The 25,663-nt window shown below is 40.5% G+C and overlaps 1 protein-coding gene across 4 annotated transcripts in view; it reads right to left on the minus strand.

Annotated features, from left to right (window-relative positions):
• SYN3 (synapsin III) overlaps positions 1-25,663 on the minus strand; it is a 301,143-nt gene that overhangs the window by 225,609 nt on the left and 49,871 nt on the right. The gene's annotated exons all lie outside the window — the stretch shown is intronic.

The following is a 25,663-nucleotide window of genomic DNA, read 5'->3' on the forward strand; positions in this document are numbered from 1 at the left end:
TACTATAATACTGCTCCTATATACAAGAATATATCTACTATAATACTGCTCCGATATACAAGAATATAACTACTATTATACTGCCTCCTATATACAAGAATATAACTACTATAATACTGCTCCTATATACAAGAATATAACTATTATAATACCGCTCCTATATACAAGAATATATCTACTATAATACTGCTCCTATATACAAGAATATAACTACTATAATACTGCCTCCTATATACAAGAATATAACTACTATAATACTGCCTCCTATATACAAGAATATAACTACTATAATACTGCTCCAATATACAAGAATATAACTAATATAATACTGCTCCTGTATACAAGAATATAACTACTATAATACTGCTCCTATATACAAGAATATATCTACTATAATACTGCCCCTATATACAAGAATATAACTACTATAATACTGCTCCTATATACAAGAATATAACTACTATAATACTGCCTCCTATATACAAGAATATAACTACTATAATACTGCCTCCTATATACAAGAATATAACTACTATAATACTGCTCCTATATACAAGAATATAACTAGTATAATACTGCTCCTATATACAATATAACTACTATAATACTGCTCCTGTATACAAGAATATAACTACTATAATACTGCCTCCTGTATACAAGAATATAACTACTATAATACTGCTCCTATATACAAGAATATAACTACTATAATACTGCTCCTATATACAAGAATATAACTACTATAATACTTCTCCTATATACAAGAATATAACTACTATAATACTGCCTCCTATATACAAGAATATGACTACTATAATACTGCTCCTATATACAAGAATATAACTACTATAATACTGCTCCTATATACAATATAACTACTATAATACTGCTCCTGTATACAAGAATATAACTACTATAATACTGCCTCCTATATACAAGAATATAACTACTATAATACTGCTCCTATATACAAGAATATAACTACTATAATACTGCTCCTATATACAAGAATATAACTACTATAATACTTCTCCTATATACAAGAATATAACTACTATAATACTGCCTCCTATATACAAGAATATAACTACTACAATACTGCCTCCTATATACAAGAATATAACTACTATAATACTTCTCCTATATACAAGAATATAACTACTATAATACTGCCTCCTATATACAAGAATATAACTACTATAATACTTCTCCTATATACAAGAATATAACTACTATAATACTGCTCCTATATACAAGAATATAACTACTATAATATTTCTCCTATATACAAGAATATAACTACTATAATACTGCTCCTATATACAAGAATATAACTACTATAATACTGCTCCTATATACACAAATATAACTACTATAATACTGCCTCCTATATACAAGAATATAACTAGTGGAAAGAAATGGAGTTGTCCAGAGCAGGATGTCAAGAAATACGATATTTATTCAGCGGTAACTGTGGGTGATGAGAAGGTGACGCGTTTCAGCCGCACTCAGCAGCCTTAGTCATGTATGACTAAGGCTGCTGAGTGCGGCTGAAACGCGTCACCTTGTCATCACCCACAGTTACTGCTGAATAAATATCGTATTGCTTGACATCCTGCTCTGGACAACTCCATTTCTTTCCACTGTTATATGGACTGAGGTCCGGTCCGGTCCGTGAGCGGGAGGGGCGATCGAGTGAGCTGTGCCGCACCTGTTGCACCCATAAGAATATAACTACTATAATACTGCTCCTATATACAAGAATAGAACTACTATAATACTGCTCCTATATACGAGAATATAACTACTATAATACTGCCTCCTATATACAAGAATAGAACTACTATAATACTACTCCTATATACAAGAATATAACTTCTAAAATACTGCTCCTATATACAAGAATATAACTACTATAATACTTCTCCTATATACAAGAATATAACTACTATAATACTGCCTCCTATATACAAGAATATAACTACTATAATACTGCTCCTATATACAATAATATAACTAGTATAATACTGCTCCTATATACAAGAATATAACTACTATAATACTGCTCCTATATACAAGAATATAACTAGTATAATACTGCTACGATATACAAGAATATAACTACTATAATACTGCTCCTATATACAAGAATATAACTACTATAATACTGCCCCTATATACAAGAATATAACTACTATAATACTGCTCCTATATACAAGAATATAACTACTATAATACTGCTCCTACTTACAAGAATATAACTACTATAATACTGCTCTTATATACAAGAATATAACTACTATAATACTGCTCCTATATACAAGACTATAACTACTATAATACTGCTCCTATATACAAGAATATAACTACTATAATACTGCTCCTACATACAAGAATATAACTACTATAATACTGCTCCTATATACAAGAATATAACTACTATAATACTGTCTCCTATATACAAGAATATAACTACTATAATACTGCTCCTATATACAAGAATATATCTACTATAATACTGCTCCTATATACAAGAATATAACTACTATAATACTGCTCCTATATACAAGAATATAACTACTATAATACTGCTCCTATATACAAGAATATAACTACTATAATACTGCCTCCTATATACAAGAATATAACTACTATAATACTGCTCCTATATACAAGAATATAACTACTATAATACTGCCTCCTATATACAAGAATATAACTACTATAATACTGCTCCTATTTACAAGAATATAACTACTATAATACTGCTCCTATATACAAGAATATAACTACTATAATACTGCCTCCTATATACAAGAATATAACTACTATAATACTGCTCCTATATACAAGAATATAACTACTATAATACTGCTCCTATTTACAAGAATATAACTACTATAATACTGCTCCTATATACAAGAATATAACTACTATAATACTGCTCCTATATACAAGAATATAACTACTATAATACTGCTCCTATATACAAGAATATAACTACTATAATACTGCTCCTATATACAAGAATATAACTACTATAATACTGCTCCTATATACAAGAATATAACTACTATAATACTGCCTCCTATATACAAGAATATAACTACTATAATACTGTCTCATATATACAAGAATATAACTACTATAATACTGCTCCCTATATACAAGAATATAACTACTATAATACTGCCTCCTATATACAAGAATATAACTACTATAATACTGCTCCTATATACAAGAATATAACTACTATAATACTGCCCCTATATACAAGAATATAACTACTATAATACTGCCTCCTATATACAAGAATATAACTACTATAATACTGCTCCTATATACAAGAATATAACTACTATAATACTGCCTCCTAGCTGAGAGGTTGTGTCTGTGTAGCTCTCCTGATGTCTGGAGAAAGCCCAGGGAGGGGCCACCCTGGGTGGGGAAGCTCCCCAAGCAAGGCCCAGGCTTCTCGGCCTATTCTGGGAATTAATCCCCAGACACCACAAACCATGGATGAAAATCCTAAAGTTTCTCTGGATGTGAGAAATGTTCAGAATGTTGTCAGTTCTGGTGCAGCAAGAAGCACAGATGAGAAGAAAGCTGTGGAAGTGAGGAAAGAAACTTCATCAAGTCAGGTAATGGCTGCAGGTACAATCCACCCCTCCTGCAGTCAGACAGAGGAGAACATCCCTGGAGAAGCAGACCATGCAGGAGAATCTGCAGCAGCCTGTCCTGATACGTTCTGACCGCACACGATACGGGAGCGGGAGCAGCGCAAAAGTTACAAGCACGCCAGAGGGGACCAGAGGGAGTACAGCAGGAAGGCTTCAGGGGGCCACAAGTGCGGTCACTGAGAAGAACCAGGGGCCCAGTCCCCAGTCTGGAGATTGTGACCCTGCAGCAGTGACCACAGCAACACCGAGACAGATGCCACCTCAGAAGCAGAGTCCTGTGAGTACCCCACCAGCGCGGCCCCCCAATACTCAGCGGGCACCTGAACTGTGTTTGGCCGAGCAGATCCCAGCTCTGGTAAAGAGACTTGAGACTTTAAAAAAGACAAAGTTACAGCTGCAGAAACAAATTGAATGTATTTACAAGCTAAAGGCAGCAAACCCCAATAACCAGGCTGTACATGATAAGAAGCTGAGCTCCCTCGCTGTGCAGCTCGCTGACACTGTGCAGGACATGGAGGACGTATTGGACCAGATGGGACCAGTCGCTGAGACCTTCAGAAACCAGCAGCGATTTGAGGGATATAAGGAAAGACCAGCAACAAAGTCATCTACATCTACTGCTGAACCCAAGTCTACAGCCTCACCAGGGGACACCCAGCAGTCCTGTACAAGACAAGAGGACATCCAGCAGTCCTGTGCAAGACCAGTCCTCAGACCAGCCAGCTTCCCTTTTGAAAAAGGGGATTTGTACAGACAAGCAGAAGCAAGCGTCCAGCAACATCAGAGACCTGCAGAGACTCCTCCAGAGGTACCACAAGTCCCAGCAGTCAGCACGGTGAAGCAGGACTATGGACACATACCTGAAGGTAACTCTGTAACAGTAGTGCAGTCACCACAAGCCCCTGGGGGCAGTAGAGAGCAGCAGGACTGTGGACTCTTACCTGAAGGCAGCAGTGCAGCAGAGAGTTCACAGGACATGGCTCTGCAGGGCTTGCTGGGCTCTGTAGTGCAGGATCATACTGCCAGTGACTGCACTGATATGACTGTATGTGATTTATCTGATAATGTGTCTGCAGAGGGGGGTGCTTCACAGTCTGTGTGGGATCTGGGGTCATCTCTGGGGTCAGGTCCACCATTAGTTCAGCCTTCAGAGGCTTGTGACCCCCAGAGTATAGAGGTTGATGGTGGGGAGGGGGCTGTACAGTCTGATGCACAACACTTCCCCCCTTTAGTCACACAAGTGTCAGACCCCCCTAGTACGGCTGGTCAGCAGCCACCACAGCGCCCCCAAGTACAGCAGGAGGGTAGAAGTAGTGGCGCCTCCTCTGGTAATGCCTGGAGTCGTGGGTCACCATTCATGTCCAATGTAAACTACACGGGTCAGGCTTTCAAGAGGAGGAACGTGGTCAGGTTCAGACATAGAGGGGCCAAGGAGGAGCTGCCTGACAGGAGGTTTGTGGTCCGTGAACTTCTGTGCCACCAAATGGGCTTCCTGCCATCTAACATCCTGGCAGTGATAAACCTTCCTGACAGGCAGGGCTATGACATCAGCTTCAAACTCATGTCTGACCTGGACCGCTTCTGGGCCCATGTCACCCGGGTGAGAGATGCTGATGGCTGGAATAAGTTCAGCTTTGTCCCCATCTCCAGACCGGACACAGCAAACGTCACCATTATATTCTGGAACGAGTCTGTCCCCCCCCAGGATATTGTTGTGTGGTTAAAGAGACACTGTGACCTAATGTCAGACCTGACTAAGACCAGGGATGAGGACGGCATATGGACGGGAGGGTGGAAGGTCCTGGTGAAGTTACGGCAGATAAACAACATAACCCAACATCTGCCCAATTCTTTCTTCATTGGCCGGGAGAAAGGGGTTTGTTTCTATGCAGGTCAGCCCAGAAAATGCTTCAAGTGTGGGAAGACCGGTCATATCGCGAGTGTCTGCACCCTGGTGAAGTGTAATTTATGTGGGGAGATCGGTCATGTCAGCGCCACCTGCCAGAACATCCGCTGCAACCTCTGTGGTAAGACCGGTCACTCCCACAGGGACTGTCCTGATGCCTGGCATAATATCTGTAAGGACTTCCCTGATGAGGACCTGCTGGAGGGGGCAGAGGACCTGGAGGAGGAGACGTTGGTGTCAGGGTCAGCAGTGACACAGCCCGAGCCTCAGCATAACACTAGGGGTGACAATATGGGTGACACTGTAGGTGACACTAGGGGTGACAATATGGGTGACAATATTGGTGACACAGTGCCCGACCAGTCCCAGCCAGGAGCCACTGAGGGGAACAGGGAGGTCACTGAGCAGGTTGTGGCCATGTCTTCTTCTGCCCCAGCATCAATAAATCCGCAGAAGAGACGGAAGAAAGACAAAACCAGCCGTAAGCCTGAGGAGGGATGGACCACTGTCCAAAAGCCCTCCAAAAAGAAAGTAGACCCCGGGTCAGGTGTAATGACTATCACAAATAGGTACAGTGTGTTGTCAGAGTCAGACGCTGAGGAAGAGATGGAGAGGGAGCTAAAGAGAGTGATAGAGGAATTTAATGAAGACCAAGAGGGTGATCCCCCACAAAAAGGAGACCCCCACGGGATAAACGTCTGTCCGAATCGGACATGGAAACAGGTGGTCAGCAGGAGGGCTCGGACTCAGATCTGTGATGATGGGGGTGACATCTCTGCTTCTTCTGCTTTCCTTTGTTATGATGGCCGACTTTACCCTTAAAGTGTTCTCCAGTAATGTGAATAGTGTCAGAGTGAGGAGGACCAGACACGTCGTATATGACTATCTAAAGTCTATTGATGCTGACATCTTCTTCTTACAGGAGACACGTTTAAATACTCAAGGACTGTTACGTGAAGCAGAGCGGGAATGGCGGTCTGGTCCATCCTTTTGGTCACTGGCTGTGGAACCAAGTGCCGGGGTCTCTATCCTGTTTACCACCAATGATGTAACTGTACATAGGCTGACAGAGGTATTGATGGGAAGGTGCCTAATGCTAGAAGTTACTATTCGAGGTAGAAGGCTCCGACTCATTAATATCTATGGTTCACAGACAGTGACTGAAAGGGTTAACCTTTATAATGAAGTGAAGCCATATCTCTTCACATCTGTCCCCGTCATCTTGGCTGGAGATTTTAATGCCTCCAGAACAACTAGTGACAGATCCTCTAATAGACCTCTAACCCGAGACTCCAAGGTCTTAAACAACATCATTCTACAGGCCGGGTTGTCAGATGTGTTTGTGCAGGGTGGTCGGAAGGCAAAGTATACCTATTTTTGTGGTGGAAGAAGCAGTAGGATAGATTTGGCTCTGGTTAGTCCCACAGAGACGATTGGTGAGAAAGATGAGAAGATCGTCCCTTATTCTGACCATCTGGCCTTATATTTTTGTTTGGGTGTCACACGGTGTCCTGAGACAGGTAGAGGGTTGTGGAGACTGAATTCCAGCCTATTAGAGGATCCTTCTGTGCAGAGACAGGTTCACTCTCTTATACAGAGTCAGCTAGAAAGGGTGGACTTCTATGATGATATGGCCGACTGGTGGGAGGATGTCAAGGATGAGATCAGAACCCTCTTAAAGAGACTGTCAGTTATAAAGGGGAAGAGTAAGTATGGCCAGTATCTCAAGCTGCGGAAAGAATTGGAGTCACTGTATTCGGCGGGTGGGGACCAACAAAGGATAGACCGGCTGAAATCTGAGATAAGGCAGTATCAGTACAGCAGGTATACCTCCCTGGTTCTTGAACGGGATTATGGGTCCTTAGGGTCTCCTGATCCCTTTGAGAATTGCCGGGAGCGGGTGGCAAATAAATCTGTCACCGGTCTCACTGACTCCCGGGGTGTTTTGCAGGAATCTCGGGAGGGTATCCTGGGGGTGGTGAGATCGTACTATGCTGACTTGTTTCAGAGGAAGGTTTTGGATAGAGACAAGATGACCCAATTCTTGGAGACAACTCCGCTCCCTGATACTAATGATTTGGACTTTTCTCCTTTGACAGCAGAATTGACGGTGGCGGAGGTTAAAGAGGCCATTGATAAGTTACATGTGAAGAAGGCACCAGGTCCAGATGGGATAACAGCAGAATTCTATAAGACATTCAGAGACCTCTTGGCCCCAATCCTCGTGGATGTTTACACAAATTGTCTAGAAAGTCACCTGATGCCTCCATCCATGAGAGTGTCCTCGCTGATTCTGCTGTCTAAAGGTAAAGAGCCGAGTGACATCAAGAACTGGAGGCCGATTGCCCTCTTGAATGTCGACAGGAAGATTCTGGCAAAAATCCTGTTTTCTAGGTTAGTTTGTCTGTCCCCGGCACTGTTGGCAGGCTGTCAGTATGGCACAGTAAAAGGGCGGAACATCTCTGGGGCAGTGATCTCCATAAGGGAGATGTTTGAGAGATGTAAAGCCCTGAGGTGTGGGAGATATGTTGTCAGTCTTGACCAGGCTAAAGCCTTTGACAGAGTAGATCATGAGTATCTATGGGCCACTTTGTCAAAGTACGGTATTCCGGGACAATTCATCGATTGGCTGAAGACTTTGTATTGTGAGGCCGAGAGCTTTCCTCTGATCAATGGTTGGCAGGGTGACACCTTCAGGGTTGAGGCAGGGGTGAGACAAGGTTGCCCACTGAGTCCGCTGCTGTATGTATTTGCCTTAGATCCGTTTCTGAGGTCACTGCAGGAGTGTGGTTTTCAGGGGGTGCCAGTCCCCCACTGCCTGCCCCTGAGTGTTGTTGCCTATGCGGATGATGTGACTGTAGTGATATCTGAGCCTCGAGAGGTGGAGATGTTGTCTGCAGCCATCAGAAGTTACTCGGAGGCCTCAGGGTCTCTGGTCAACCTTGAGAAGAGTCAAGCTCTCTGGATATCTGATTCTGATCCAGACTTTGATCTGCCCCAATTTGTGAGAGCCTCCTCCTATATTAAAATCCTAGGGGTCAAATTCGGGAGGGACGATAACGCCAAACTAAATTGGGAAGAGAAGTTGGAAGCCGGAAATGCAAAGGTTCAGCGATGGAAGAACTGGAGGCTGACCTATAGAGAAAGGGTTAAAATGTTGAAGACTTACCTGGTCCCTGTCTTCTTGTATGTCTCTGTTGTTTTTCCTTTGCCAGAATCTTTCTCTGCTCGGCTCTTTAGCCTGTTCTTCCAAATGTTCTGGGGGAACAGGTTGAACCTGATAAAAAGAGGGGTCACCTACCTACAGAGGAGAGAGGGTGGGTTGGATATGCTGAATCCAAGGGTGTTCTTTGACTCCATGTTTCTAAAAGTTAATTTTGGTTGCCTGGACTCAAACAACAGCTCCCTGTGGGCGAATAGTATCAGGGACTGGATATTGCCTTTTGCAGAGTCTTGGGTGCGAGGCGGCAGTCTCAAGAGGGGGAGATGGACGCGTGACTACCTCCCGCCGTACCTGGAATACGGGCTCAGATGTCTGAAGAGATGGCGCATTGAGAAGTCCTATATAGAGAGTAAGCCAAGGAAGGATCTATACGTAAGGGTTTGTAGGGCTTTCTTCTGCTCTCCACTTGCCTTGAGGGATTGTGTGACCAGCACTTTACAGGAAAGTCTTAAGTTCCTCAATGGGAAACGACTCCCCGCAAAATTCTTTGACATAGCTTGGCTGTCGCTCCATGGGAGGCTCTTTGTCAGGGGTAACCTGAAATATCTAAGTGTCTCAGATAGGAACTGTCCTCTGGGTTGTCAGCAGGAGGAGACCATGGAGCATTTCATATCTGACTGCAGGGCCGGGAGGAGGATATGGGAAGAAGTGTCCAGTAAGCTGAACATCCCATTACTGCAGAACCTGACGTATCCTGACATCATATATGCTGTACCATCCAGTAACAGGACTGTAGACAGGGGGACAATGTACATAATTATAACAATCATTAAATATTACCATTGGCACATGAGAACCAGAGTGTCCATACACAACGAGCCATTCCACCACATCACAGCAGTAAGACAGATCATGTCCGAGCTCCAGTGGGTAAAGTCATTAGAAATGAGGAGAAACCAAAATAATGGGAAATTATGGAGGAATGTCTCTTTGGTTTAACACGGATGATGTCATGTTATTTTATTAAATTTTTTGTGTTTTTCCTTTTCCAGCAAATGTGGACTTTCTAAGTTTAATATTACTCTGTACATACTCTAGTTGAGTAGTCATTGTGTGTACAATGCTTGTTATTTTTGTTTTGCATTGTAAGAATTTATGTTAATTGTAATTTTGTTTGTTTTCACAATAAAAATTGCCTCCTATATACAAGAATATAACTACTATAATACTGCTCCTATATACAAGAATATAACTACTATAATACTGCCTCCTATATACAAGAATATAACTACTATGATACTGCCCTCTATGTCCAAGAATATAGGGGTACTTACAGGGGTACTTATACCTAGGCCTCTTAGATGCACCTCCCCCTATGGTTATACGCCTGCCCACACATTAATAGAGGGGGTCCCAAGACTTAGAGGACTTATCTATTATCCGCAGCAACTAAAAAGAACATCTCTTACTTTGTAGGATCCTAAGATGTCAATGCATCATGTACAATAGATTTCAATAAGAACTGTGTAATTCTTCATTTCTCCTGTGGGGGTGCTGCAGGGAGATCAGGTGACCAGACAGATCAGCACTGATAGGTTCCAGCAGGAGGAGGGGGGGTGGGGTGGTATGGGGTCCTCTTTATGGCCTTTACTCCTTGTATAAATTACAGGTAAGCTTTTGGTGATATAAAGTTTTTATCGTTTCTTGTATATTTTACTACTGTAAAAAACAAAAAACTGGCATTGGGTATATTTTGGAATGAAGTAATAACATATTATTATTACTATTATTATTATTATTACTATTATTATATACATTTTACTATTATTATTATTATTACTATTATTATATACATTTTACTACTATTATTATTATTATTACTATTATATACATTTTACTATTATTATTACTATTATTATATACATTTTACTATTATTATTATTATTACTATTATTATATACATTTTACTATTATTATTACTATTATTATATACATTTTACTATTATTATTATTATTATATACATGTTACTATTATTATTATTATTACTATTATTATATACATTTTACTATTATTATTATTACTATTATTATATACATTTTACTATTATTATTACTATTATTATATACATTTTACTATTATTATTATTATTACTATTATTATATACATTTTACTATTATTATTATTAATAATAATAATAATAATAATAATAATAGTAATATTAATATATCCATTTGTTATTATACTTATTGTTGTTATTATTATTTCATGTTGTTATTATTATTGATATTATGAGTTTGTATCATTGTTATTATTTTATTTTTATTTTTTTCTTTAGATTTCTTTTTTGATGTTTTGAAGTTTTTATGCCTTTTTTGATGTTTTATAAACTTTTTTTGCTACATTACTTTTTCATGTTTTTTAAACTTAGTTTTTTTCATTTTTATAAACGTTTTCTTGTTACATTTTTCTACTTTTAGTCCTTATAATTTTAACACTTTTTCTTTTTTTGCAACATTTCTTGCACCTTTTTCTACTTGTATTCCTTCTACGCTTTTTAATCTTTTTCTAGTAAAATGATTCTACTTTCAGTCCTTCTACAGTTTATGTATTTTGGGGTGTGTTTATTTATTTATATATTTTTTTTTTTTGGGGGGGGGGGGGGGGGATTTATCTACTTTCAGCCCTTTCAGAACTTTTTCCTGTTACATTTTTCTACTTTTAGTCTATTTACTTTTTATGGGTTTTTTTTACATTTCTTGCTTATTGTTCTGCTTTCAGTCCTTTTATGCTTTGTTATTTAACCCTTTGCTTTTAAAATTTTTCTACTTTTAGTCCTTCTACTTTGTATGTTTTTTTGAAACATTTGAAAAATTTTTCTGCTTTTAGTCCTGCTACTTTTTGTGTTTTATATAATTTATCTTGTACAATTTTCAATTTTTTATCCCTTCTACTTTTTATATTTTTTCTTGTTAAATTTTTCTGCTTTTAGTCCTTCTACTTTTTATGTATTTTTTTTATATGTTTTTTAAATTTTTCTACTTTTAGACCTTTATCTTTTACACCTTTTCTTGCTGAATTTTTCTGCTTTTAGTCCTGCTACTTTTTTTTATTTTATATACTTATGCTTGTACAATTTTCAATTTTTTTTTATCCCTTCTACTTTTTATATTTTTTCTTGTTACATTTTCCTACTTTTAAGCCCTCTGCTTTTTGATTTTTAACACTTTTTCTTGTTACATTTTTCTACTTTTAGTCCCTTTAAGGCCATGGTCTCCAAACTGCGAACCTCCAGATGTTGCGAAACTACAACTCTCAGCATGCCCGGACAGCCACGGCTGTCCGGGCATGCTGGGAGTTGTAGTTTCGCAACATCTGGAGGTTCGCAGTTTGGAGACCACTGCTCTAGGCAAACAAGTGATCAAGCTTGTACAGTACAATGCAATACCTCTGTATTGCAGTATTCCGCAATCTGACCTCTATAGTGGTAAACCCTGCCTCCAGCTGCCATTCGGTGGACAGAGGGGGGCGCCACCGAATTTATAACTGCCTAAATACTATGGTTGAAAAAGACAGGATCTGAGTTATCTCAGATCCCCAGCACTGCCAGCGGTTGTCATCTGTACCTACCAACATACCATATTCATTAATAGTCAGTAATGGGTTAATATATAAAATAGGTGTAGGGGCCCTTTAAGAGATATATTTATATATCCAAAATATTTGGGGAATCTAATGGCGGATCAGTTCCTATGGGTTTTGTCTCTCACTAATACCCCAACATATGTCCAGGAATAGCATAAGCCTCTATGACATCTATGTAATCCCTGTATAATAGGATGATTTTTTTTTTTTTTCCCCCCCCAAAAAAAATAAACATCCACTTCCCCATTTCAGCCTCTAGGTGGCGCTCTTATAGCAGCTATCTTCTCTGAGGCTTCGGAGATATCCAGTGTTCCCTGGTGTCGTACGTCTTTGAGAAAGGATTTCTAAATGCGCCATGTGGGATTTATAAGTAAAGAAAAAAAAAATGTAAAAAAAAAAATTAAATAAAAAAATTAAAAAAATTAAAATGTAAAAAAAATAAAAAAATAAAATAAAAATTTTTAAAAAAATGTAAAATAAAAACTCTGATGAATACTGATGAATTTTGACCTAATTTTATAAGACTGTTTTGTTGTATCCATCTGCTGGATATACTGGGGCGGAGGTAGAGTGTACAGTGGGCTCAGGGGAAGCTTCATCATTTATTATAGGGGCCCCCGGGGAAGTGTCTCCAGGGGCCCCAGCTTTCCCGATGCATATGGTAAACAGTGTGAATATAGCCTAAGCCTGTGCTTCCCAAGCAGGGTGCCTCCAGCTGTTGCAAAACTACAACTCCCAGCATGCCCGGACAGCCGTTGGCTGTCCGGGCATGCTGGGAGTTGTAGTTTTGCAACAGCTGGAGGCACCCTGCTTGGGAAGCACTGGCCTAAGCAATTTATCGCTGCTTTTCCAACTGGAGGGGGACAGGATCCTTAAAGACGGACCCCAGGATTTTTTATGCTTCCATTATTAGGGAATAATGTAGAGGTTCTTGTGTGTACCTTATGCTTACCTGTTTTAGCTGATGTGGCAGACATGGGAGTTTTCATCCATGCTGATTGTACTTCCATCACTGAAATGATTTCCTCACGCTGCCTACATTTCCCATGGCTTTGTAGAGAGAGGGGGTGGAGTCAGATCACTGCACCTGGTCACCTAATTAAGATTTTAAAGGGGTATTCCAGGCGAAAACATCTTATCCGCTATCCAAAGGATAGGGGATAAGATGTCTGATTGCGGGGGTCCCGCTGCTGGGGGGCCCCCCGATATCTCCCTGCAGCACCCACATTCTATGCGGGGCTGAGTCTCCAGTTTCGGAAGCCTCCGGGTTTCCGGGACTGGGGAAGTGACGTAATGCCACGCCTCCTCCATTCATGTCTATGGGTGGGGGCGTGCTGGCATGAATGGAGGGGGCGTGGCATTACGTCACTTCCGAAGTCCCGGAAACCCGGAGGCTTCCGAAACTGGAGACATAGAATGCGGGTGCTGCAGAGAGATCGCGGGGTCCCCAGCAGCGGGACCCCCCCGATCAGACATCTTATCCCCTATCCTTTGGATAGGGGATAAAATGCTTTTGCCTGGAATACCCCTTTAAGTCTTTAGGCTGTGTTTACAAATTAAATTTTAACTGCATTTTACGCACATTTTTGGCGATAATGTTTTTAGCATTCCTTGCCAACATAATTTTTTTTCCACATTTTTAGGAAAAAGAAAAGCATAAACAAACCATACTGCAAAAAAAAATTAAGGAGGTGAATTTACCATATATAGTGATCCCATAGAGAAAGCAGCAGCAGTATACAGATAGAGCTGGAGGGGAGGTGTGTAACTACTATATATAGTGATCCCATAGAGATAGCAGCAGCAGTATACAGATAGAGCTGGAGGGGAGGTGTGTAACTACTATATATACTGATCCCATAGAGATAGCAGCAGCAGTATACAGATAGAGCTGGAGGGGAGGTGTGTAACTACTATATATACTGATCCCATAGAGATAGCAGCAGTATACAGATAGAGCTGGAGGGGAGGTGTATAACTACTATATAACCTGATCCCATAGAGATAGCAGCAGTATACAGATAGAGCTGGAGGGGAGGTGTGTAACTACTATATATACACTGATCCCATAGAGATAGCAGCAGCAGTATACAGATAGAGCTGGAGGGGAGGTGTGTAACTACTATATATACTGATCCCATAGAGATAGCAGCAGTATACAGATAGAGCTGGAGGGGAGGTGTGTAACTACTATATATCCTGATCCCATAGAGATAGAGCTGGAGGTGAGGTGTATAACTACTATATACAGTATACTGATCCCATAGAGATAGCAGCAGTATACAGATAGAGCTGGAGGGGAGGTGTATAACTACTGTATATACACTGATCCCATAGAGATAGCAGCAGCAGTATAAAGATAGAGCTGGAGGGGAGGTGTTTAACTACTATATATACACTGATCCCATAGAGATAGAGCTGGAGGTGAGGTGTATAACTACTATATACAGTATACTGATCCCATAGAGATAGCAGCAGTATACAGATAGAGCTGGAGGGGAGGTGTATAACTACTATATATACACTGATCCCATAGAGATAGCAGCAGCAGTATACAGATAGAGCGGGAGGGGTGTAACTACTATATATACACTGATCCCATAGAGATAGCAGCAGCAGTATACAGATTGGGCTGGAGGGGAGGGGTGTAACTACTATATATACACTGATCCCATAGAGATAGCAGCAGCAGTATACAGATAGAGCTGGAGGGGAGGTGTGTAACTACTATATATACACTGATCCCATAGAGATAGCAGCAGAGGTATACAGATAGAGCGGGAGGGGTGTAACTACTATATATACACTGATCCCATAGAGATAGCAGCAGCAGTATACAGATAGAGCTGGAGGGGAGGTGTGTAACTACTATATATACACTGATCCCATAGAGATAGCAGCAGCAGTATACAGATAGAGCGGGAGGGGTGTAACTACTATATATACACTGATCCCATAGAGATAGCAGCAGCAGTATACAGATAGAGCTGGAGGGGAGGTGTGTAACTACTATATATACACTGATCCCATAGAGATAGAGCTGGAGGTGAGGTGTATAACTACTATATACAGTATACTGATCCCATAGAGATAGCAGCAGCAGTATACAGATAGAGCTGGATGCGTATAACTACTATATATCCTGATCCCATAGAGATAGCAGCAGTATACAGATAGAGCTGGAGGGAAGGTATATAACGAAAATATATCCAGATCCCATAGTGATAGCAGCAGTATACAGATAGAGCTGGAGGGGAGGTGTATAACAACTATATATTCTGATCCCATAGAGATAGCAGCAGCAGTATACAGATAGAGCTGGAGGGGAGGTGTGTAACTACTATATATACTGATCCCATAGAGATAGCAGCATCAGTTTACAGATAGAGCTGGAGGGGAGGTGTGTAACTACTATATATACTGATCCCATAGAGATAGCAGCAGCAGTATACAGATAGAGCTGGAGGGGAGGTGTGTAACTACTATATATACTGATCCCATAGAGATAGCAGCAGCAGTATACAGATAGAGCTGGAGGGGAGATGTGTAACTACTATATATACTGATCCCATAGAGATAGCAGCAGCAGTTTACAGATAGAGCTGGAGGGGAGGTGTGTAACTACTATATATACTGATCCCATAGAGATAGCAGCAGCAGTATACAGATAGAGCTGGAGGGGAGGTGTGTAACTACTATATATACTGATCCCATAGAGATAGCAGCAGTATACAGATAGAGCTGGAGGGGAGGTGTATAACTACTATATATACACTGATCCCATAGAGATAGCAGCAGTATACAGATAGAGCTGGAGGGGAGGTGTATAACTACTATATATACACTGATCCCATAGAGATAGCAGCAGCAGTATACAGATTGAGCTGGAGGGGAGGGGTGTAACTACTATATATACACTGATCCCATAGAGATAGCAGCAGCAGTATACAGATAGAGCTGGAGGGGAGGTGTGTAACTACTATATATACACTGATCCCATAGAGATAGCAGCAGCAGTATACAGATAGAGCGGGAGGGGTGTAACTACTATATATACACTGATCCCATAGAGATAGCAGCAGCAGTATACAGATAGAGCTGGAGGGGAGGTGTGTAACTACTATATATACACTGATCCCATAGAGATAGAGCTGGAGGTGAGATGTATAACTACTATATACAGTATACTGATCCCATAGAGATAGCAGCAGCAGTATACAGATAGAGCTGGATGGGTATAACTACTATATATCCTGATCCCATAGAGATAGCAGCAGTATACAGATAGAGCTGGAGGGAAGGTATATAACGAAAATATATCCAGATCCCATAGTGATAGCAGCAGTATACAGATAGAGCTGGAGGGGAGGTGTATAACAACTATATATTCTGATCCCATAGAAATTGTAACAGCAGTATACAGATAGAGGGTAAATGTATAACTACTATATATCCTGATCCCATAGAGATTTCAGCAGTATACAGATAGAGATGGAGGGGGAGGTGTATAACTACTATATATATACTGATCCCATACAAATAGCAGCAGTATACAGATAGAGCTGGAGGGGAGGTGTATAACTACTATATATCCTGAGCCCATAGAGATAGCAGCAGTATACAGATAGAGCTGGAAGGGGGGGGGGGTGTAACTACTATATATCCTGATCCCATAGAGATAGCAGCAGTATACAGATAGAGCTGGAGGGGGAGGTGTATAACTACTATATATATATATACTGATCCCATACAAATAGCAGTAGTATACAGATAGAGCTGGCGGGGAGGTGTATAACTACTATATATTCTGATCCCATAGAGATAGTAGCAGCAGTATACAGATAGAGCTGGAGGGGAGGTGTATAACTACTATATATCCTGATCCCATAGAGATAGTAGCAGCAGTATACAGATAGAGCTGGAGGGGAGGAGTATAACTACTATATATCCTGATCCCATAGAGATAGCAGCAGTATACAGATAGAGCTGGAGGGGAGGTGTATAACTACTATATATCCTGATCCCATAGAGGTATATAACAATATTAGGGTAAAAGAAGTAGGAATTTCCTCGCTGTCTGAAGACGTCTAGAAGGAATGATTGAGCGGTGGCCATCAGGGCCTGACAGGAACCTCTGCTGCCATCACTCTGTGCCGCGGGGACACGGGGAGATGGCGGACGGGTTGGCGCGGCTGTGTGGGCGCCCTGTCAGCTCTCGTCAGCCGCCTCCTCTCTCTTCGGAGTGTTCAGCCAAGGGAGACGTCTGCACCAACCCTGCGAAAAACCATCACAGCCATGAGTGCTGCAGTGCCAGGCCGGAGTTGTTGCAAAACTACAACTCCCAGCATGCCCGGACAGCCTTTGGCTGTCCGGGCATGCTGGGAGTTGTAGTTTTGCAGCAGCTGGAGGCGCCCTGGTTGGGAAACACTGACCTAATTTATAGCAGTAGTGGTAGTATAATTTGAGTACTAATACGTTGTACTGTTATGTAACCAATAACTGCTGTTTTAGCACAATACGGTAGTTTTACACAGGCACAGTTTGGCAGCATTATATAGGCACTGCATGGGTGCTGTTATTTAGGAATGTGATTGTAGTAGTATGTGGGCACTGTATGGCAGTGAAGTTTGTTGGGAACGCGCTTGTCGTATGCGCTGTTACTTTTTCACGTTACGGTAGTGTTATCTGGGCATTGTATGGCAGTATTAGGCAGGTGCTGTTTTTTGGGCACCTTTATCATTGCTGTATGGCGGTATATATGATTTTTTGCATGCTGTAAATAAGGCAGTTGTCTGTAGTACTCTAGGGTAGTATTATGTAGACACTGCAGGGCAGTATTATGCTAGTGCTGTTAATAAGACACTTGATTATACACTTTATATAGTACATATGGCAATCGTTACTATATGGCAGTATTATGTAGGTATTTTATAGATAAACATAATATTTACATGCTGTTAGTTAGGCACCTAATTGTAGTACTATGAGGGCATGGTATGGCAGTATTACATGAGTACTGTTAATTAGACACTTGATTATATACTTTTTATAGTACATATGTCAGTCTTACGTGGTTACTATATGGCGGTATTATGTAGGTATTTTATATATAAACATATTGTTTACATGCTGTTAGTTAGGCACCTGATTGTAGTACTATGAGGGCCTGGTATGGCAGTATTACGTGAGTACTGTTAATTAGACACTTGATTATATACTTTTTATAGTACATATGGCAGTCTTACGTGGTTACTATATGGCGGTATTATGTAGGTATTTTATAGATAAACATATTGTTTACATGCTGTTAGTTAGGCACCTGATTGTAGTACTATGAGGGCCTGGTATGGCAGTATTACGTGAGTACTGTTAATTAGACACTTGATTATATACTTTTTATAGTACATATGGCAGTCTTACGTGGTTACTATATGGCGGTATTATGTAGGTATTTTATAGATAAACATATTGTTTACATGCTGTTAGTTAGGCACCTAATTGTAGTACTATGAGGGCCTGGTATGGCAGTATTACGTGAGTACTGTTAATTAGACACGTAATTATACACTTTATATAGTACATATGTCAGTCTTACGTGGTTACTGTATGGCAGTATTATGTAGATATTTTATAGATAAACATATTGTTTACATGCTGTTAGTTAGACATCTGATTGTAGTACTATGAGCGCACGGTTTGGCAGTTTTGCGCGAGTGCTGTTAACACTTGACTGTAGTACTATGAGGACACTGTACCGCAGTATAATGTAGGCACTGTGTGGCAGTATTAAACAAGTGTTGTTAATTAGGCACTTGATTATACACTTTATGTATTACCATAAGGACATTGTATGACAATAGTATGTGGTTACTGTAGAGCAACATCATGTGAGCATTGATAATTAAGAATCAAACTAATATGAGGACACAGTGTTGCAGTATTATACAGGTGTTTTAATTTGTGCACTTTACTAATAGTATCTTATGGGCTTGTATGGCAGAATTATGTGGGTGCTGTCATCAGGGCACTTCACTGTTTTAGTATTACTCGGTTACTTTTTAAGGCACTTTAGTGTATTATTATGTGAGTACTGTATAGTGGTATTATGTAGACACTATATAGCAGTATTATGTGGCTGTAGCTAATTAGGCATATGATTATACACTCGGTTATAGTACTATGAGGACATTTTGAGCCCCATATATAATAGGTGGGGGCTGTAATTTGGGCTTTATACTGTAGTATTATGAGGTTACTCTATGACAATATTACATGGGTGCTGTTATTTGGGCACTTTACTATAATATTATGTGGTGACTGTATAGCAGTATATGTGCTGATTATCAGACAGTAGATTAAGGGCACTGTGTTGCAGTATTTGGGTACTTTACTGAAGTGTGATGTGGATACTGTATGGCAATATTATGCGGGTGCTGTTATTTAGGCACTTTACTGCAGTATTATATGGATACTGTATGGAAGTATTTTGTAGACACTGTATAGCAGTATTATGCGGGTGCTGTTATTTAGGCACTTTACTGCAGTATTATATGGATACTGTATAGCAGTATTTTGTAGACACTGTATAGCAGTATTATGCGGGGGCTGTTATTTAGGCACTTTACTGCAGTATTATATGGGTGCTGTTATTTAGGCACTTTACTGCAGTGTTATATGGATACTGTATGGAAGTATTTTGTAGACACTGTATAGCAGTATTATGCGGGTGCTATTATTTAGGTACTTTACTGCAGTATTATATAGATACTGTATAGCAGTATTTTGTAGACACTATAGCAGTATTATGCGGGTGCTATTATTTAGGTACTTTACTGCAGTATTATATAGATACTGTATAGCAGTATTTTGTAGACACTATAGCAGTATTATGCGGGTGCTATTATTTAGGCACTTTACTGCAGTATTATATGGATACTGTATGGAAGTATTTTGTAGACACTGTATAGCAGTATTATGCGGGTGCTATTATTTAGGCACTTTACTGCAGTATTATATAGATACTGTATAGCAGTATTTTGTAGACACTGTATAGCAGTATTAAATGGGTGCTGTTATTTAGGCACGTTACTGCAGTATTATATAGATACTATATGGAAGTATTTTGTAGACACTGTATGGCAGTATTATGTGGGTGCTGTTATTTGGGAACTATACCGAAGAATTAAGTGGATACTGTGTAGCAGTATTTTGTGTACACTTTATAGCAGTATTATGTGTGAGCTGGTAATTAAAAACTTTACTTAAGTATTACGTGGATACTGTATAGCGGCATTTTGAAGGCGCTCTATAGCAGTATTATGTGGGAGATGTTATTTAGGCACTTTACTGCAGTATTATATAGATACTGTATAGTAGAATTTTGTAGACACTGTATAGCAGTATTATATAGATACTGTATGGAAGTATTTTGTAGACACTGTATAGCAGTATTATATGGGTGCTGTTATTTAGGCACTTTACTGCAGTATTATATGGATACTGTATGGAAGTATTTTGTAGACACTGTATAGCGGTATTATATGGGTGCTGTTATTTAGGCACTTTACTGCAGTATTATATGGATACTGTATGGAAGTATTTTGTAGACACTGTATAGCAGTATTATATGGGTTCTGTTATTTAGGCACTTTACTGCAGTATTATATGGATACTGTATGGAAGTATTTTGTAGACACTGTATAGCGGTATTATATGGGTGCTGTTATTTAGGCACTTTACTGCAGTATTATATGGATACTGTATGGAAGTATTTTGTAGACACTGTATAGCAGTATTATATGGGTTCTGTTATTTAGGCACTTTACTGCAGTATTATATGGATACTGCATGGAAGTATTTTGTAGACACTGTATAGCAGTATTATGTTGGTGCTGTTATTTAGGCACTTTACTGCAGGATTATATGGATACTGTATAGCAGTATTTTGTAGACACTGTATAGCAGTATTATGTTGGTGCTGTTATTTAGGCACTTTACTGCAGTATTATATAGATACTATATGGAAGCATTTTGTAGACACTGTATAGCAGTATTATATGGGTTCTGTTTAGGCACTTTACTGCAGTATTATATAGATACTGTATGGAAGTATTTTGTAGACACTGTATGGCAGTATTATGTGGGTGCTATCATTTCGGAACTATACTGAAGAATTAAGTGTATACTGCGTAGCAGTATTTTGTATATACTCTTTATAGCAGTATTATGTGTGAGCTGGTAATTAAAAACTTTACTTAAGTATTACGTGGATACTGTATAGTGGTATTTTGAAGGCACTATATAGCAGTATTATGTGGGAGTTGATAATTACAATCTTGATTATAGTACTATAAGGGCACCTTGCTCCATGTCCTATAGCAGTGGTCTTCAACCTGCGGACCTCCAGATGTTGCAAAACTACAACTCCCAGCATGCCCGGACAGCCGTTGGCTGTCCTGGCATGCTGGGAGTTGTAGTTTTGCAACATCTGGAGGTCCGCAGGTTGGAGACCACTATCCTATAGTATGGGTATACAGTAAAATCTCCCTTGGCGGATGTGGTGGCCCAGTATGGGAGGTGTTACCCCGTTCCCTTGCTGCCCGGTCAGTGTCCCCCCGCCCCCCCTGCATCTGTTCTACTGTAATTGTATAATATCCCCTATGTTATGTATATAAGAATGTTGTATCTAAGAAAGGTCGACATGTGATCACCAGTTGTCATGTGAGTTGTCATGTGATTGTTACCCAGGAAGTATCAGTGACCAGGTGACTTAAGGGTGACCAATGGGACCCCACCAGAGTCTCCCCCCCATAAAAGCCCTGGGAGGAGTCTCTTCTCGCTCTTAGTTCCTGAGTCTTTGCTGAGGTGCAGTCGAGCCCAAGAGTCTGGAGTCATCGGAGCCTCAAGTCAAGTCTACAAGTAAGATAAAGTCACAGCTTAGTCAGTCTCCAGTCAAGTCAGTCACTGTCATCTATTGTCAAGTCAGTGTGATGACTTGGGATGAGGGGTGAACAGGGGTGTAGCAGGGTAGTGTTGCTGGGTATAGGATTAACCCTTAATTGTCGTGACGCCAGGGTGCGGGTTTCCTCAATGTGTATATATATATGTCCTACCGCCACCCGTCCCAGGAATGATAGGGAGGAATAAAGGATCGTCCACAGACGGAATTGTATTGAACTTGAAATAATTGCATCCTGCATAAAATCTGCAGTAAATTTGTAATTTGGCAGAATACACAGAAGAATAAGGTGGCAGAGGGCATAAAAGGGGGATGAATTTATACAGGGGGTGATAAGAGGAGATTTAACCACATTGGGAGATTCTACTGTAATATTCCTTTTTATCATGTTTTATAGGTAATTACACTCTGGTGTGAGTACTGTACAGTATTCCATCACTAAGAAATAATTTTTAGCCTTTTTCCCAATTGGGAACATCTCTCGATAGGGGACATCTCTCGATAGGGGACATCTCTCAACAGGGGACATCTCTCAACAGGGGACATCTCTCAACAGGGGACATCTCTCTATAGGGGACATCTCTCTATAGGGGACATCTCTCGATAGGGGACATCTCTCGATAGGGGACATCTCTCAACAGGGGACATCTCTCAACAGGGGACATCTCTCTATAGGGGACATCTCTCTATAGGGGACATCTCTCGATAGGGGACATCTCTCGATAGGGGACATCTCTCAACAGGGGACATCTCTCTATAGGGGACATCTCTCTATAGGGGACATCTCTCAACAGGGGACATCTCTCAACAGGGGACATCTCTCAATAGCGGACACTTTTTTATTCCCAGTGAGTGTCCGCTATTGGGAGATTCTACTGTATTACAATAGTGATAAATAAGCCTTGTATGGCGGTATTATTTGTATACTACTCTATATACTGCGGTATTATTCAGCAGATATTCATTTTCATATACACAATGGCGGGGAATCCCTGGATGCCGCTGGAGAAGTAATTGGAGGTGACGGCGGCGGGAGGTCGGCCGCCGTCCATCCACGCGGATACATGTGCGCAGGAGAATAGGATCAATAACAAGATAATTGGCTGCAGTTCTGGTCACAGCAGGAAAAGGCAGCCACACATAATAGATAGAATTATGGCTGTAAGAGGTGGGGGCGGGCGGGGGAAGTGGGGTCTTGGGAATTAACTCTTTCAATACCACCAGGTTTTAACCACAGACCCCGAATGGTATTGAAATCCACACTGTAACCTTATATAACATTTATTGCTAGAATTTTATTCATGAACCAGGACGATCAGGAGGAGATGAGGACCTTGAGTGAGTGTTTTCCAGACAGTGTGCCTTCAGCTGTTGCAAAACTACAACTCCCATTATGCCCGGACAGCCGAAGGCTGTCCGAGCATGCTGGGAGTTGTAGTTTTGCAACAGCTGAAGGCACACTGTGTGTCTAAGGAGAAGTATCAGAAGTCCTATGGAAGTCTCTGCATTACTCTTGGGCTGCGGAGACTGCCCAGGAGCATTAAACAATGTCATGGTAAAGTATGATTTAACTGTCCAGCAGGCGGGTGAAGAGAAAAGTTAGTGTTGGGACAGAGAGGGGATGGGGCAGGCAGGGGAGAGATTAATAGCATGCTGAGAGAAGAGTGAGGGGGAGAGAAGATATATACATAATAGATATGGCAGCGCTGGAGAGAGAGACTGGGAAAGCTGGGTGTCACGCATTACATGTGCCACCCAGCTTTTCTCAGTCCACTGAAGAGCTCCAACATGGCTGCTTTACCAAAAGACATTCTCTTCACTAGATTGAATAAGCTGGGGAAGTACTGTGAGCTTTGTACGGTGTACTGCCTGCCACCCAGCTTTCCCAGTCTGCTAAAGAGCTCAAATATGGCTATGTTGTACCAGAAAAATAATCTCTGCCAGACAGTAGGCAGTTCAGGGCCCTCAGTACTATTACAGTCTCCTGAAGAGAATATATGTCTGGTAAAGCAACCACATATATACAGTGGGGATCAAAAGTTTGGGCACCCCAGGTAAAAAATTTTTTTATTAATGTGCATAAAGAAGCCAAGGAAAGATGGAAAAATCTCCTAAAGGCATCAAATTACAGATTAGACATTCTTATAATATGTCACCAAAAGTTACATTTTATTTCTATCATTTACACTTTCAAAATAACAGAAAACAAAAAAATGGCATCTGCAGAAGTTTGGGCACCCTGCAGAGTTAATATCTTGTTCTGCCCCCTTTGGCAAGTATCACAACTTGTAAACGCTTTTTGTAGCCAGCCAAGAGTCTTTCAATTCTTGTTTGAGGTATCTTTGCCAATTCTTCCTTACAAAATTCTTCCAGTTCTTTGAGATTTCTGGGCTGTCTGTCACGCACTGCTCTTTTAAGGTCTATCCATAGATTTTCAATGATGTTGAGGTCAGGAGATTGTGAAGGCCATGGCAAAACCTTCAGTTTACACCTCTTGATGTAATCCCCCGTGGATTTCGAGGTGTGTTTAGAATCATTATCCATTTGTAGAAGTCATCCTCTCTTTAACTTCAGCTTTTTCACAGATGGCATCAAGTTAGCATCCAAAAATTGCTGAAATGTTATTGAATCCATTTTTCCTTCTACTCGTGAGATGTTCCCTGTGCCACTGGCTGCAATACAACCCCAAAGCATGATTGATCCACCCGCATACTTAACAGTTGGACAGAGGTTCTTTTCATTAAATTCTGTTCCCCTTCTTCTCCAAACGTACCTTTGCTCATTCCGGCCAAATGGTTCAGTTTTAACCTCATCGGTCCACAGAACTTGTTTCCAAAATGCATCAGGCTTGTCTATATGTTCATTTGCAAAGTTCAAACGCTGATTTTTGTGGTGAGGACGTAGAAGAGGTTTTCATCTGATGACTCTTCCATGAAGACCATATTTGTACAAGTATCTCTTTATAGTGGAATAGTGTACCACTCCAGTGTCTGCCAGATCTTTCTGGAAGGATTGTGCAGTCAAATGTGGGTTTTGAATAGTTTTTCTCACAATCCTGCAAGCTGTTCTGTCTGATATTTTCCTTGGTCTTCCAGATCATGCTTTAACTTCCACTGTTCCAGATGACTGCCATTTCTTAATTACATTCCGAACAGAGGATATTGACATCTGAAAACGTTTTAGTATCTTCTTATAGCCTTCTCCAGCTTTGTGAGCGTCAACTATTTTCAGTTTCAGATTTCTAGACAACTGCTTAGAAGAACCCATGGTGCTGATTGTTGGGGCAAGGTCAGGTGAGTCTGGGCATTTAAAA

This window comes from Hyla sarda, chromosome 4 (assembly GCF_029499605.1).
Source record: "Hyla sarda isolate aHylSar1 chromosome 4, aHylSar1.hap1, whole genome shotgun sequence".
NCBI lineage: Eukaryota > Metazoa > Chordata > Amphibia > Anura > Hylidae > Hyla > Hyla sarda.